The 17140-nt window shown below is 46.0% G+C and overlaps 1 long non-coding RNA gene across 1 annotated transcript in view; it reads right to left on the reverse strand.

Annotated features, from left to right (window-relative positions):
• LOC110307407 overlaps window positions 1–2032 on the reverse strand; it is a 4579-nt gene extending 2547 nt beyond the window's left edge. Inside the window, exon 1 of the long non-coding RNA XR_003838412.1 lies at window positions 1913–2032. This is a non-coding gene — a long non-coding RNA (uncharacterized LOC110307407). The remainder of the gene's footprint in view (window positions 1–1912) is intronic.
• Between the last annotated feature and the right edge of the window lie 15108 nt (window positions 2033–17140).

Here is a 17140-nt window from a genome sequence, read left to right on the forward strand (position 1 = left end):
TGGGGCATGACACCTGGGGCAGGACACCTGGGGCAGGACACTATGGATTTTGTGACTTGTCTCTTTGAGGATTGCAAACCTCCCTCTCTTAGGACAGTTCTGAAACAGTATCCTGATGTGCTTTTTCAAACCATGACTCTAGATTATGATGGTTGTCGTTGACTGTCAGTTTGATGGGTCATAGAATCATCTTGTAGTTGAAGCTCTGAGCATGTCTGTGAAGTTTCCAAATTGTCTTAGTATAGGTCAAAAGACCCATCCTGACTGTTGTCTGCACCATGCTATGTGCTGGGGCTCTGGACTTTTACGGTCAAAATGAACCCTTCTGGCCTTAAGCCACTGTTTTCAGCTATTCTGTTACCGGAATGAGAAAAGTTGCTGCGGAGTAGTGATAATCCCAGCACTGCCACTCATGTATGAAGCATCAAAGACGTTGCTTGCACATCTTCCTGTACTAGGGTGTGTAGTGCACACACATGCCCAGGAGTCCATGGGACTCTATAGGGCTGGGTCCCTCTGAGCCCTGGGATTGCAAAGCCTTAATCTCCATAGACTGATAGTCTCCACATGTTGCTGCAACTTTTCGCTCTTCTGCTAACCTTGGCTTCAGCGAGGCTCTCAGTATAAGGGCAGCCTTCATCTTCAGCGTTTGTCAGCTGTTGGGGCAGGAAGTGGGACTCTCACCTACGACTTGCCTGACACTTTTCTCCATGGCTGCCAAGAGTAGCACCTTGGCAATTCAGCTTCCAAGAGTGTTCGGCATCTCTATTTCCTCTTGTGCCATGGGTGAGCACTGTCCTGCAATGGACTGCTGGGAGACATGGCGACATTACAGTCAATGTCACATGCTTAGCATCTGTGGTGTGGCAATCTGGCTTCCAGACTCCCCAGGAAGGAGATGTTTGCCTGCTGATGGGAGCAGCAGAAGTCATTTCTTCAGTAAGTGATCTCTGAATGTGGAATCTCTGAGATGAGTAATAACACACACACATGCACTCACACACATGCACGTAAGCAGATGCACATGCACACACAGACACACAGACACAGACAGACAGATAGACACACACGCAGGCAGACACACATGCACATAGACCAATGCACATGCACACAGAGAGACACACAGACACACACAGTGACACACCACAGATGCATACAAAGGCACAGACACATAGACACACGCACATAGACAGATGCAAACACAGACAGACACAAACACACAAACACACACACATATACACACACTCTCCTCTCTCTCTCTCTCTCTCTCTCTCTCTCTCTCTCTCTCTCTCTCTCACACACACACACACACACACACAGATGATACACAAACACAGCCACAGGCACAGACACAGACACACATGCACATAGATGTACACACATACGTACACACACACACACATACACACACAAACACTCACTCACACACATACCATGCTCGTGAACTTAGCAGCTGGTACTTAAATAATTTGTAAGTCATACCACTCTGCCTCTGAGGCTGGGGAAAACAGCCAGGACCTCAGCTGAGGCAAAAGGGACAAGTGTGCTGCAGGAAAAGAGCAGTGATAAGCTGATAAACTCCCAGTGTCTGATCCGGATGTCAGCAAGCCTAGCAACCACCAACAAAGCAATGCCTGGTTCCTGGACCCAACCAGCAATGAACTTGGCATCCTCACAGACAGAGAAACACACAAACTTGAGCAATGTTCAGGGGACAAGATCACCTTAAATGACTGTCTGGTTTGTCAACTGCAGAGATGACAAAGTGACCTCATCGAAGGAATTATTGGCATTCATACCAGAGCATCAGTGTCTCTGTACTATGGTACTCTGGATGCTAGATGTCAGGCTGAGTGGAAACTTCTAGAAGAAAGAACGGCTGAGTTGGGTGTAGGAGACATGTTACACTTACCAGTGTCTGGTTTTCCTTTGCTTTGAGGCTCATGGGAAGCAATATCTCCCAGCCAAGCTGATGGTGGGTCTATATTTTGTCTGGAGTCATTCAGAAGAGACCCTGTCTGCCCAATCTGGACTGAAGTGCTGGAGGCCCTGAGTGAGTCTTTGGCCTTTTTACCTCACAATGCTCTACTTGGGGGTATTGTGCTATGATGTGAAGCTATAAAGAGCAGACATCTCATCCGTGATGTCTGGAAGGACAGGTGTTTCTCAGGTGTCCTCCCACCCCCACTGCCAGTTTGCACAAGATGTTTTATGATGAAGCCCCTAAAAGCATGATGTTGTGACTGAATAGAACTTCATCTACCAGGTTGAAGACAGAAGGATACGGGGATTTTGCTAAAGCCACCTCATTATAGAGCCACAGAATACCCCTGGTCCTAAAAATGCCATTTAGCTAAAATAATGCACCTCTTTATTTGCCCAATTAAGGTTTTCATTTTGCTGGGTTTTTTTTTTTTTTTTTTTTAAGCAGGTCAACATTAGGAGTTGATTTCCTGTGGTGTTGTAAGATTAGAAGCCAAGTCTTAGGCTACATACAGAATGAAGACTCACAGCTTCTAATTTGGTTTTTATGTATTTGGATGTTTTGATGGCAAATAAGTCTGTGCACTGCTTGTGTGCCTGGTACCCATGGAAGTCGGAAGAGGGCTTTGAATCCCCCGGTATCAGAGTTACAGACAGCTGTGAGTCACTACGTGGGTGCTGAGGACTGACTCGGGTCCTCTGGAAGAGCAACCAGTGCTTTTGACTACTGAGCCAGTGCCAGCCTCACTATTTTTAGATACAAATTCTTGAAGGTTCCTGCAGGTCAGGTGGATCCACCTTTCTGTGTGCTGGGAAATTGATAATGTGTTTATACACCTCTGTGCATCCCACGGCACCTGATACCTGTCCCTTCAGGGAAAAAGTATTTGTTAACAGAGAAAAAAATGTTCAGGTAGAGAAGGAAGTTGTGGTGGGTTTGGGAGTGGGAGAGGGGACTTGTCACAGCTGTCTCTGTGTGGTCAAGAGTCATTGCTGTCGGTGTTTGGGGGCAGAGATGTTTCATCCTCTGCAGAGAGAGAGGGAAGAGTCCAAAGCTTCCGTGTCGGGATGTAGAAAAGGACTGAGAGGGAGCTTTTAGAAGTTCCCGTCTGGTTACAGTGTAGCAAGAAATAACAACATAGGCTGAGAGTAAGAATAGGCAGGAGTGGGGGGGGGGGGAGGAGATAGCTTTGGCGTAGGAAACAGAAGATATAAGAAATAGTTACTTAGAAAACTAAAAAAAGGAACAGATTAGAGAACTGAGGATGGACGGCCCAGAACTGGGGAGGATGCTTAAGGGATTTCAGTAATTATGAAGTTAGAGTGGGACCAATCATAAGAGTCCTGTTGTTTGGTGTCCATTTCCTGTGGGTATGGGTTGGGCTCACAGAGGACACGGAGAGGGCTTCATTAGGGCTGGGTTGTGCCCTTGTGATAGAAGGAGAGAGGTGCCTGTTGGTTGATGATTCTTGGGTCAAAATGGAAGCATGACCACAGTGTGCGCCTGCAGGGAAGTTCTGGGAACATCGGAGGGGAAGGGGCAGAGGCTAGAAAGAGCTGCTTGTGAGAGTATGGGAGTTACAGGCAACCCGAGAAGGAGGTGTGTTGCAAAGTGTGCCAGTAAGCAGTAGAGAAGTAAGTCTTCAGAGGTAGTAAGCAGATAACACAAGGCTTACGTCCTGCGATGGGGGAAACTGAGAAAAGGCAGAGGTAGAAAGTCTGAAAGTGTGTGGGAGACCAGTTCAGGCAGGATGATTAGGGAAATGACTCCTGAGGGAGTGAGCCAAGGTTCACACTGGAAGGGAAATCATGCCGTGGGGGGGGGGGTGACATCATCTATAGAGGCCCTGAGGCAGGGAAGAGCTCTCCCTAGAAACTACAGGGAGATTCTTGTAGTTAAGGAAAAAAACGTGGTTAAATATTAGGACATTTTGTTGGGTAGAATAAAGTCAAAATGTCACTTTTGGATCGCAAGTGCCGTATGGACTCTTTAAACTTAAAAGAAAACCTAGTACAAACTGAGTCTTCTGCACGGGTGAGGTAGCAGAGAGTGTGACAAGCTTACCTAGGAGTGGATGCCATGCCTGTGCCCCAATCGCCACCCCACAAGGCCATCCTTAGTGATAGCAGACCCTGAATTCAGGGAGACTTTATCTTCCACCCACTGTGGGCATCTAAGAAACTGTTCTTGTCAGTCTCCAGGATCCACCCCACCTCCACATAGGGCTGGCTGTGTTGGCCGTGACCACCACCAAGACCCACCTCTGTCTCCCCTCGTGTTTTTCTCTTATTCACTATCGTATCTTCAAATTAGGATGAAAAGTTGAGTCAAGTCCATGCCCCTGTTTTAAAATTCAGCCCATTTGTTATTATTGCTATTATTACTGTAGCCCTGACATGAGAAAATGGTGATGTCTCTAAACTCAGTTCTATGAGTCAACGATCCATTCAGTTTGATTGTCTGACTGCTTTAAACCTTACGCAATGTCTGTCCCATGGCTGTGCTAGGTGATTCTTGAGCCATTGCGGAGGCGCTGGGTTTATCAGATGGTGACTCAAGCAAGAACTAGTGGGTCTTGTCTTGTGTTCCTCCACACCACCCCAAGGTATTTTTATAGCACCCATATCAGGTATGCAGTTTCAAAAGGATAAAGATCCACTGTCTGGAACACGAGAAGACACAGGGTAAAGTTCCTGTACAGTAGGGAATGGCTGGAAAGCCTATCTCTGTAGGTTGCTACTGAACTGGCCCTGAACAACCCAGTTGAAACCATAGAGATGATACAGGACTCATGCGCCAAGGGGTCAGGTCACGGCCTCATAAAACAGTTTTATCAGTGGTTTTCGTGTAAAGGGAAGAGACAAGTTTGCTGTCTATAATGATCACATCTCGGGGGACATGACAGAACAGTGACACTTTTTATTTTATTTTTAATTATGCATCTCTGGGTGTGTGTACATGTGAATGAAGGTGCCCACAGAGACCAGAGGCATCCAATTTGATCAAAGACACCAGGGCCGTGTTCTCCTGGTGTCTTTGACCCCTCTGGTTTCTACAGTCCTCTTCTTCTTCATCAGGGTGCCCTGAGCGCTCCTGGCTGGATATGGGTCTCTGAATCTGCTTCCATCAACTGCTGGAGGAGGCCTGGATGACAATTGGGCTAGGCACTGATCTATGAGCATAGGAGAATATCATTAGGAATCATTTCATTGATGTTTTTGCCATTGGTGTTTGTTTTATCCTAGATCTATCCAGCTTCTGGTTCCTAGCTATCCTGGCAGTGTAGGGATGGCTTCCTTCTCATGGCATGATGGGCCTTAAGTAGACGGGTCATTGGTTGGCCACGCCCACAAGCCCTGAGCCACCATTGTCTCAGCACTTCCCAACAGGCAGGGCAGGTTATAGTTCAAAGGTTTTGTGGCTGGGTTGTTGCTCCAGTCTCACCATTAGAAGCCTTGAGCAAGCATTCTGAACTGTAGAGTCATCCCTCCAGCCCTAACAGAGGCATTTTTATGTTCTAGAGGAAATCAAGTATAAGTGTTTCTGTTCTAAGTGTTCCTAGATTAGGATCAAGTGGGCGGCTATGGGAGCCAGCTGGACATCGGGTACAGATGCCCACTGTGCATAGCCGGCTGGGCCTACTGCGGCAGCCATCAGTATATCTGCAGGCAGAGGCTGGGTGACCATCAGGAGTCTGTCGTTAGGAAGCACACTGAGTTTGAGAAAATAAAGCCCCTACAGTGTCTCCTGGGGTCTCCGGTGGCAGAGTTTGGGATCAAGCCAGAGGGCAAAGGAAAGATTATGTGAAGGTATCAGATCTGTTTTCTCAGGGGGTGCAGTGATGACAGAATCTGGACCTGAGAGACTGTACACTAGTGATCTGTGTAACTGCAGCTTGGTCCTTCAGTTGTTCAAGATAAAATATCAGTCCTTCTTTGCCCCCTCTTTCCTGGTTCAGTCCCAATTGGACATCTTAGTGGTCTCACCTGGGGATTAATGCAGAACATGATGACATCTCTCCATCACTATGATGCTGCCACCCTCACCCCTCTCAAGGGTTATTGAGAGATCTCTGGCTCATGAGTCTTGAGTCTTAAGAGTGTCATTGTTGAACCAGTGAAATCCTTATGAGGAAGGGCCTAATGAGAGGTGTTTAGGTCACAGGGGCCTGCTCATGGTCAGAATTAAGGTTCTTCTGGTAGACCTGAGTGAGATCTGTAGAGGTGAACAAGCTGGCAACTCTATAGCCTCCCTGGGTTTCTTCTTAGCAATGTGATCTCTCCCTTTACTTGTATTACTGCTATTCTGATGCTGTCTGTCAAAAGGACCTTGGACCTCCAGAATTAGGAACTCAAGAAACCTTTTATTCTATTGAGTTACCTCGCCTTGGGCAGCCTTCCACTCATGGAAACAGGTTGATGGGCTTGGGGAGATGGCTCATGGTTAAAAACACTGCCTGCTCTTCTAGAGGTCCCCAGTTGAATTTCCAAAGTCCACATGGCTGTTTGTAACCATCTGTTACTCCAGATCCAAAGGATCTGACACCCTTCTCTGACCTCTGCAAGCACATGCACTTGCATATATGTCTCAGGTTCACAAACATACTCATAGGTAAATACCCATAAAATAAAATAAAATAAAATAAAATTCTCCCAAATATCAAGCAAACAAACCAAAACAGCCAATTTGAAACATGGCAATAGCGCCCATGCTTAAGGTAAGTCTTTCTACCTGCTTAGTTTAGAACCTACTTACTCTAGAACCTTCCTCATAGACTCAAGCTCCAAGGCTGCTCTGCCAGATGAGTCTGGAGCCTGTGAAGCTGACAGCACTAATACTGGCGTCACCTTCAGCAAGAAGGCCAGGTTTGTGCTCCACTTAGTTAGAGTTGCTGGCATCCTCTGTGGGTCTCTGCATCTGCACCAACAGGAACAAGCGTCCCTAAGTGGAGAGCCGTGGGAATAGGAAGCAATGGGTCGCAGAGCCTGGCTGAGTAAGGACCAAGCCATCTGGATTTCTACAAGCCAAAGGGAATGCCTGGCAAAGGTCACGCATGCATCCCAGTTCCCCCGCCATTGAACTCTGGTCCCTCAGGAGGATCTCTCTCAAGTCCCATCCTTCTGTGTGAACCACACCCCTTGCAGGCCACCTGGATTCATGTCCTCTCACCTGAGGAGGCCTACTCTCTGATCCGGATCTGGTTATGTAGTAGATCATGTGCTACTGAGACTGAAGATCTGCCCTCCCTCCCCCCTCCCAACTTAACCCCACCACCACCACACCCCTGAAAACACATACACCTGGTTTCTGCTTTTGACCTCAGAATTTATTTTGAGATTGGTTTTCAAACTCCAGTTTTCCTGGTTGCTTCCTGGTTGGTTCAAACAAGTAACCTGGCCATTAATTAGAGGTTGCTATTTATTTGACAAGCTGTCTTTTCATTAGTGAATGCTGGGCTGCCCCTGGGCTTCTGGCCCTGCCCAGGCAGTAGTTATCACTTTACATTAGTCAGCCCCCATCAAAGCACCTGGTCAAAGACCAAAGCTGTCTTTCTCTCTTGTCTTTGACCAAAACTCAGCCAGCAAGTGTGGGTGGTGGTGGTGGTGGTGGTGGTGGTGGTGGTGGTGGTGGTGGTAGTGGTGGTGGTATGTTTCTTCCTCAAGTATGTGTTTTGCCTGCATGTATGCCGTGTGTTCTATGTGTGTGTGCATGATGCCATAGGAGGCTATAAGAGGGCGTCAGAGTCCCTGGAACTGGAGTTACAAATGTTTGCGAGTCACCATGTGCTGGCAATCAAAACTGAGTTCTCTGGAAATGCTGTGCTGAGCTGTATCAGATTCAGCTGTTAATATCCCATCATAAATGGGGTGGGGTACGTGGGGCCCCACCCCTAGCAAGGAGATTTTGGCAATTGATGGCTGTTGGGGGAGGGGAAGCATTTTTCTTCAGGGATGTAGCTATTGTTTAGTTGCTAACATCCCAGTAACTAGCTCCACACCCAAGCACGCTCATTCATGTGAAAAGCTCTAGGTAAACCCAGTGGGGCATACAAGAAAAAGTATGAAAGCAGGAAGGGGTATATTGGGAGGAAAGGAATATTGTTGTTCTTCCAATGGGGCTGAAAACCCTTCAGCTCCTTGGGTCCTTTCTCTAACTCCTCCATTGGGGACCCTGTGCTCAGTCCAATGGTTGGCTGAGAGCATCCATCTCTGTATTTGTCAGGCACTGGTGGAGCCTCTCAGGAGACAGCTATATCAGGCTCCTGTCAGCAAGCTCTTGTTGGCATCCACAATAGGGTCTGGGTTTGGTGGTTGTCTATGGGATGGATCCCCAGGTGGGGGAGTCTCTGGATGGCCTTTCCTTCAGTCTCTGCTCCACACTTTGTCTCTGTATCTCCTCCTATGGACATTTTGTTCCCCTTTCTAAGAAGGAGCGATGTATCCACACTTTGGTCTTCCTTCTTCTTGAGCTTCATGTGGTCTGTGAATTGTATCTTGGGTATTCCGAGTGAGTGCATATCATGTGTGTTCTATATTAACCAACCAGTAACCCCAGAGCTCCCAGGGACTAGACCACCAACCAAAGAGTACACATGGAGGGACCGATAGTTCCAGCTGCATATGTAGCAGAGGATGGCTTTGTTGGTCATCAATGGGAGGAGAGGCCCTTGGTCTTGTGAAGACTCAATGTCCCAGTGTAGGGAAATATCAGGACCAAGAAGTGGGTGAGCAGGGGGATGGGGGAGAGGATAGGCAGTTTTCGGAGGGGAAACCAGGAAAGGGGATAACATTTGAAATGTAAATAAAGAAAATATCTAGTAAAATAAGATAAAATAATAAATGTAAAAAATTTTAAAAATAAAAAAGAAAGAAATAGAGACTGAATATGATTAAAATACATGGTTTACATGTATGAATGTGTCAAACATGAAGTATGCAATAACTCAAGAAGAATGTGGAATGGCCAGAGATCTTGTCCACCAACATGGTCAAATTGACATCTATAATCTGTGCCTTGTGAGAGCCATCACAAGGAGGTATGGACAAGAGGCCACCACACATTTAGAAGCTGGGATTGTTGTTGTGGACTGTCCCAGGAGCAGTATCATCTGTGGATGGTATGGAAATATAACTTAGGGCTTCAAGTGCCCCAGCATACCATGACATGGATGATGCCTGGGACCCTAAGAAGTGGGGGACACTTTTCTCAGGGAACCTGCCATCAGAAGAAAGGAACTCTCTGAAGCAGGCCTGGATCAAGGCATCTCAGAAACCCTTGGGTAGCTCATTTGTAAAAAAAGAAACAACAACAACAACAACAAAAAACAGTTGTTCCCATTTCTCCTAACCCTAGCCATGGACAACGGCTGTATAGATTTCATTTGTGCGTGACTGCTTTTCAGTTGGCCTTGGTGTGCATAATTATTCTATTATATCTGACTTTCCTATTTCCTTCTCCTTCTGCTCTGGTGAATTCTGTGAAACTAGATATTTCTTGATGTAATGATTCTTAAACAATCAAAACTTGAGACAGGGGCACAGCACAGCACATTCCTAATGACCAGTGCGTTCTCATCTTGGAAACAATGTAATAACTGCACAATGGTAGTGTCGGATTAATGTTTGACTTGCAAAGAAAGTTCGAAGAGATCATGTTTAGAAATACTAGAAAATGAAACAGAGTCACGTACTGTTAGAGTCAGATAGGGTCCATTACCAGAAAGTGAAGGAATTTACTGGAGTTATGAAAAAGCATTCGTGCGAGAGTCATAATCCTGGGATAAAGTGAAAATGGAATAAGGGAACAGGAACACGGGATACTTTAGTTCAGAAGGGAAACAGCTATTGAAGTCATGAAATGAGTTTTGCACATTTGAGAGTGTTTCCTGGTCTCCTTTGGATGTGTATGGATAAGAAAGTATAGAATGCATAAAATTCTATGTTAGTAAAACTAAGTCAAAACCCTGGGACTCTTGGGAGAGTCACTGTGTGCAACGTGCAGAAGCAGGAAGCTAGCGGGACTGCCGAGTGAAGGGTTAACCTGACTCTCTCTGGCCACTGCCTGGCAGCTTTGCCAGTGCCATTCATCATTAACCCTCACAGGGAAATGCAAGTTGCTGACATCGGAGCTCTGAGCTCTGAAGTAGAATAAGTCAGAAGTTAAAGTTTAAGTAATGATAAGTTTGCAATTGTTATTATTATGGCCACAGGCCTGGGCATGGGGGGAAACTTGAAACTTTGGGTAACAATTGTAATTCTTAATTCTTTGTGAGATGTGGTCATTCTTTTGAATTTGATCTGGTAATGATTATACATTTCTACCTGCTTTTAGAGTAACAATAAAAGACACACACACACACACACACACACACACACACACAGAGAGAGAGAGAGAGATTCAAGCCTTGAAAACTTGCATGTCAGCTTGTACCCGAGAAGTTGTTTGTGTATTTTCTTACGCACCTTCCACATATCCCTGCTTCCAGTTGAGAACCCTGATCCTGTGCTGTGTCAAGGCTGCACCCCAGCATTCAAGGAAGATCTTCGACCCGTCTCAGACCTCCTCTCCCACCCATTCAGAGTGCTTAGGGCTAATGCAGTTCTGATTCCATCATTAAATCCACCTAGTGGCAAGGTTCCATTTTCCAGGGACAGATTTCTTTGAAAATGTGGCAGGTTTTGCCTTTTGCCTCATAGGAAACAAGTGTTTGGCACAAAGCTGTGCTTTTAATGAGTCACTGTAGAATAAATGGATGCCCTGCTTAGTTCAAGGTCGAATGAGGGTTAGCATTCTTTGTGAATCATAAGCTAAGTGATCTTCTGCCAGGTATATTGTCTGTCTGTTTATAAGAGAACCTGTGTCTTTGTGCAGAGAATAGGCTAGGAGGGATGTCTTAATCCATCTATGCTGTTTCTCAGTATGATCTCAGTATCGCACTAATCCCTCATTCCCAGTGACATGGTATTGAGAGGTGACCAGCCACAAGGCTGGAATCCTCATGGCCTGTGCAAAAGAGGACCAAGGTGGCTTCCTTGCCTCTCACATGATGAGATCACACAAAGAAGGTACCCACTGTGTGGCATGGGCCCTCATAGGTCACCAAATCTGCTGGAGCTGGGTTTGGGCCTAGAATTAAGAGTGGTCTCTGTGCTTTAGGAAACCCAGTCACACAGAGGCACTGGTTTTCAAATCCCGACAGAACAGAGGCAGGCTGCCTTAATGGATGTTTGAGCCAGAGTTCCGGGGCTGGGCAGTGAGTGGGTGAGTGGACCACCTCTCCCCAGGGCACTGGGCACTGTTAAAATCTGTGAAAACCACTCTCAGTGTTAATGACAAGTTCTCTGTCAGCAAAGCTTTTGATGTCCGTTTTCCCGGACGGACACAAGCAGGCATGCCATGTTTGGAATGAGGCAACCTGGTTTCCTAATTGGCAGCTGTTGAGTTGTTCCTTGTCACCCTGGCTGCCCTGAGCAAAGGATCGGCAGTTTCACAGCTAACTAGACAACCCTGCAAATATACTGGCATTCCTGAGCATTCTGCACAGTCCTTGAGATGGCTCTGCAAATACTAAAGGAAGCTGATCTCCCTGACCTGTGAAGATGTAGCTCTAGCCAGTGCGCTCTCTCTCTCTCTCTCTCTCTCTCTCTCTCTCTCTCTCTCTCTCCTTGTAACCATTTCTGACTTGGTCAGAGAGCTTGTGCCACCCACACTGGGATTTCTGTGACTGGTAATAGGTTAGGTAAGATCACCATTCGTCCTAACATCAACTCCCTAATGATGATGACTGGCACTCAGAGTTAGGGTTTTGACTGGATCAGAACATGACTTCTAGCGATTGTGATTTCTTGTAAGAGCCAAGGCTCTGACTGCTCCAAACAGGATGAGGCTGCTTGGACTCACTTATGAGTATGCCAGGTGATTCTCCTTTATTGCCGAACTAGAGATGACAGGAGTGAGCCAACCAACACTGAAGAGGGGGATAAAGACTAAAGAGACTCAGCACGTCCCAGTCACCAGAAGAAATCCAGAGAGCGGCAGAGATATCCCAGGCAAACATCTTACACCCAAGATTGAGCACTGAAACATGCCTTCTGCCTGGAGCTGAGGGCGTTGATCCCCAAGGCCAGCACAGACTGTAACACTAGAGGGCGCCACTGTCTGCTGCCTCTGCTTAGCGACTGTTGCCAGGAAAGGCTGGGAGGAAATAAAGGCTGCTTACCCATGATGTGTATCTCTCGGGCAGGGCCAAATGACCCCAGCCAACTAATTAGTGACAAAGGTGCTTACAGATCTGGTACTAGATGGGCCCCACCCTGGCATCCTCAACACAGTGAGGGCAGTTGAAGTGAGCAAATTCTTGTGTCTCTTATTGTATGGGCACCAGGTTTATCCTCTGAGCTCCACCCTCCTGATCATGGTACTTCTCAAAGCCCCACCTCCTGATGCCACCATGCTAAGATCTTTTGGCTTTGCTGGCTGGGTATAAATACTCACCCGACAGCAGGAACCGATGAAACATCTTCCGGATCTGTCAGATTCGAGTTTTCCTGATGAGACCCTTGACTGTGAAGCCTCGGCCTCCATCAGCATCCTGGCAGGAACCTGTTAGATCCTGCTGCTAGAGCGCACACTCCAGCATCAGTCCTGTGAAGCCAGAGGCTCTCGGCAGGCTTTCCTCTCCAGTGTTGGGGGCAGCTTGATGGAACCCTTAGTGTTCTTCCAGAGGTGATACAGGCTTCAGTGCTTTTCAGAGAATGTTCTCATCCTACACTCTTGGTCTCTGCAGTTAAAAAATCTGCTGCTTGGTGAAACTTGTGAGTGAGTCAGCCACGGGCATCTTCATTCTTCCTCTTGGCTCTCCCCAACTTCCCTGTATCCATCATGCTGAGATCAGTCCAGGTTTGGACTGCGCAGTCTCTCTTTAAGATCATCCCTCCTTAGGAATCATTACCACAATGTCTCCTGGACTTTTCTTCTTCAGCTTCCTGCCTCCTTGCTTTCTTCTCCTTCCACTGCATGTCTATGCCTAGTCCCTGATTGCTACTGCAACAGCAATACTCTAGATATGTACCACAGCCAGGACAAGCTCACATCACATGCACAGCCTGCTAGGAACTTCTCTATGCAAGGGGAAAACATGCCTGACCCCTGTTACCCACAGCTGTAATGGCTTTGCAACTCATCAATCACACCTTAAAGCATTTCCTTCCCTTGTAGTCACCCCGAGTGACAGAAATTAGTGATGTGGATGTCTTCCTTGCCCAGAAGGAGCTCAGAGACTCAGATATGAAAAGCCAACAATCGCAGCACACACACACACACACACATCGCTGCAGTAAGTGCTATGGAAGCACACAGTGCTCTCAGAGTTCAGCAGATGAGAATTGCATTGTGTGGAGCAGAGACAGTCTTTTTAATAAGACAAAGCCTACACAGGCGCTCTGAAACCCACAAGTTCATAATGGAAGACAACAATACAACAAGCCAGAGAAGGAATCCTGAATGGTGGGCGACTTTGAAGTCTGAAGGCTATTTATGCACAATTTCTGTTTCTCTTCCAGCTGTGGGGCGCTTCTGCAGAGGAGCCATTGTGACTATGAGTCACTGCCATCCAGAAGCAGTTTTCATAGAGTCAAATGTTGGCGAATACAGAGACAGTGACCAGCAATGCTGCAAACGGTTTGGTTAAACTCTATCAAAACAACAGTGACTTAAACTAGCCAATCACACACCTCAGGTCACAACTACATATGAAGTTGCCTGTGGTGAGTGCTGTGGGGTGGTTACAGCACTGGGGATCACAAAGAGGAACAAAGCCTGGAGTACCCAGTCAGAATGGGAGTCATTAAGAAAGCAAACAACATCAAATGCTGGTGGGTGTGTGGGGGAAGAGGACCCCCAGACAGTACTAGAGGGACTGTAAATTGGTCCCGACACTGTGGACATCATCGCTATAGAGGGTCCTCAAAACACTGAAACAGAAAATGCTCTAGGAAAGCTCTGTGTCAACATACCATAGTTTATCTACTGTGCTACTTACAATAGCTAAGCAATAGGCTTGGCCCAGGTGCCTGTCAATGGATAACTGACATTGCACTGCACACACAGAATGGAGGTTTTTTTCTAAAAAAATTTTCATTAGATATTTTCTTCATTTACATTTCAAATGCTATCCCAAAAGTCCTCTATACCCTACCCCCCACTCCCCTACCCACTCACTCCCACTTCTTGGCCCTGGCATTCCCCTGTACTGGGGCATATAAAGTTTGCAAGACCAAGGGGCCTCTCATCCCACTGATGGCAGACTAGACCATCTTCTGGTACATATGTAGCTAGAGACACGAGCTCTGGGGGTACTGGTTAGTTCCTATTGTTGTTCCACCTATAGGGTTGCAGACCCCTTCAGCTCCTTGGGTGCTTTCTCTAGCTCCCAGAATGGAGTTTTTTATTCCGCTCTAAAGAACAGTGAATTATGTCGTTTGCTGGAAAACTGGTGCAACTGGAGATTAATATTTTAAGTGGAAATAAAAACCAGACTCAGAAAGACAAATATATATTTATGAGCCCTAAATTTGTATAGATTCATTTTATCATATATATATAATATACATACACACATATATATGTGTGTTATTGTTTATATTAATTAATTATATACAATTCTTTCTCTTTAATTATATATATATATATATATATATATATATATATATATATATATAATTCTTTCTCTTTGCTCTTCCCAACTTCCCTGTATCCAGCAGTCTGGGATATGTCCAGGTTTGGACTGCACAGTCTTTCTTTAAGGCCACCCCCTCCACTGGAATCACTAACACAACCTCTTCTTGGCCTTCTTCCTTCAGCTTAGATAAAAAAACTATGTAACAACAGCAGAAGGAGCTTAGAGAGAGAAGAGACTAGTGATGGAATAGGTGGAGAAAGACCAGAGAGAAAGGGTCGGGGGTGAGTATGGTCAGCATACTTTTTTTTTTTTTTTTAGACTTTTTTTTTAATATTTTTAATATTTTTATTACATATTTTCCTCAATTACATTTCCAAAAGTCCCCCATAGCGCCCCCCACTTCCCTACCCACCCATTCCCATGGTCAGCATACTTGATGTGCTTAAAGTTACTTCTATATGAAATTCAACACTATGCACATGAACTTATGTCAATGAAGGAAAGATCTAGAAAAAATCATCATAACACCAAGAAATAAAATGGAATTATGCATGGAGTGGCACATGTGATCGTTGCTGCAAGGGAGGCCTTCCATGAGCTCATGTCTTCTTTTCTGTCTTCGCCTCTCACCATCAGGGTGATACCCGTGTCTCTTTGTGCCTTGTTTTTCTAGGGCCATGAACCCTCCTCTGTCATGAAAGCCCCCTCCTCTTCTCCTCCTTCACTGTAGACTCTGTTTTAAGGCAGAGTCCAGATTTCATCCTCACCAGGGTCCAGGGGAGTTTGTCCCTGGGAAGACCCTGAAGGACATGTCGGGGTTCAGATACATGTGGGTGCGCTAACTACCTCACCATGAATCCCACTGCTGTAGAAGTTGCTTTTGGCAAGGCAGGAGCAGTGGACATGAGTAAACCTGGGACGCAGCATGCTGAATATCGACTGCACAGCTTGGGGTTTTGCCCTGATTGGGTGACTGACCACATTGATAATCATTCCGTACAAACATCAGGACAAGATCTGAAATGCCCAAACGTCATTATTCCTGAAAGATTGACCTGGTCAAACTCAATCCAACCACCTCCAACTGCCCACAGAGCTCCTCGGAGACTCTCCAGCCTGGGTGGTGGCTTCAGAGCCCCTTTCTACCCTGCTGTGAACTTCACTGGAACTGTCTGCCTTTTCATGAAAAGAGTCTCATCCAACTTCGGAAGCCGGGAAGGAAAATATAATTTACCGACGAGAAAACCCAAGTGTTCATGATGCTCTCTGCCGAGGCTGTAAAGTGTTTCTCAGCTTTCTGCGTGTTTATTTCTCAGAGTGGGCAGTCTAGGAAACGCCCTAACTTCTGCACTAGAGCTATCGACTTGCTTTTCTGTCCCGATGAGGGGGCCAGCCTGCCCTTCAGCCCTGTGTAACTTTCATTCTGATGCACTAAAGAGTGTTGATCACGTGGGCTTCTCTATGCCTCCATACAAACTCAAGGCAACTTACTAATTTGAATAGCGCCCAAGAAGAATAAATGTTTTGGGTATAAATATGGCCCAAGTATGTCACAGGGAATAATTACATAAAAAAGTTATTTGACATGGCTGAATTTCAGATTTACCAAGACAATCTGTGTCATATTGGTAACTCTACCCTCTTACAAGGACTCCTCTGTTCAACTAACCTAGGGGGCAGAGTACCAGCCAGTCATTCTGGCATGTGTCAATGACCCCTATAGCCTGCAGGGGGCAGTGTGAGCCTTTGCTGATAGGCAAATAGGTGTGGGATTGATGTCTTCCAGTGCCTCTCTCTACATGAAAGGTGTGTACTAAAGGTAGTTGGGAATTCTTCTTATCTGACTGAATTTCAATTACTATGAGAAACACCTTTCCCCTCAAATATGAAGTGAACCAGCAATATTGCCCACTAATCTAATCTTAGATAACACGAAATCAAGGCACCTCCCTTCCAGCCCAGATATCATCTAACATTCAGTAACTGAGCCTTTTATTGATATCCACTCTGGCTGTGCAGAGCTGGATTGAGAACTTGGGGTTAGGATATTTGTCTGAGGGGTGCAGAGCCATAGACTAAAATGTCAGTGCCAAGCCTCTGGGTTTATCACTATTCTACACGCAGTATCTGGGAAGCGGAGCTATCTGCTCCTCCCGCATCTGCCCATCGACAAATGGATGGACGAAAGACGTGTGGAGTATATCTCAATGGAGTTCTATGTACAGCTGTAGAGAAAAACGAAATCATGATGTTTGCAGAAAAAAAAACCCACATGGAACTGGAATAAATGGTTGTATGGAGAGAACTAGCTAGACTAAAGGGCAGATGCTGTCTCCCTTACTCTCGAGGCCTAGATTTTAAAGGTACACATATGCATAAGTATGTACGTGTATGTATGTATATATGTATGTATGTATGTATTGAGTGAGTACACCCCCACATTTATCCCACCTCCATCCTCCTGGCCTTATTCACCC

Source organism: Mus caroli, chromosome 12 (assembly GCF_900094665.2).
Source record: "Mus caroli chromosome 12, CAROLI_EIJ_v1.1, whole genome shotgun sequence".
In the NCBI taxonomy this organism is placed as follows: domain Eukaryota; kingdom Metazoa; phylum Chordata; class Mammalia; order Rodentia; family Muridae; genus Mus; species Mus caroli.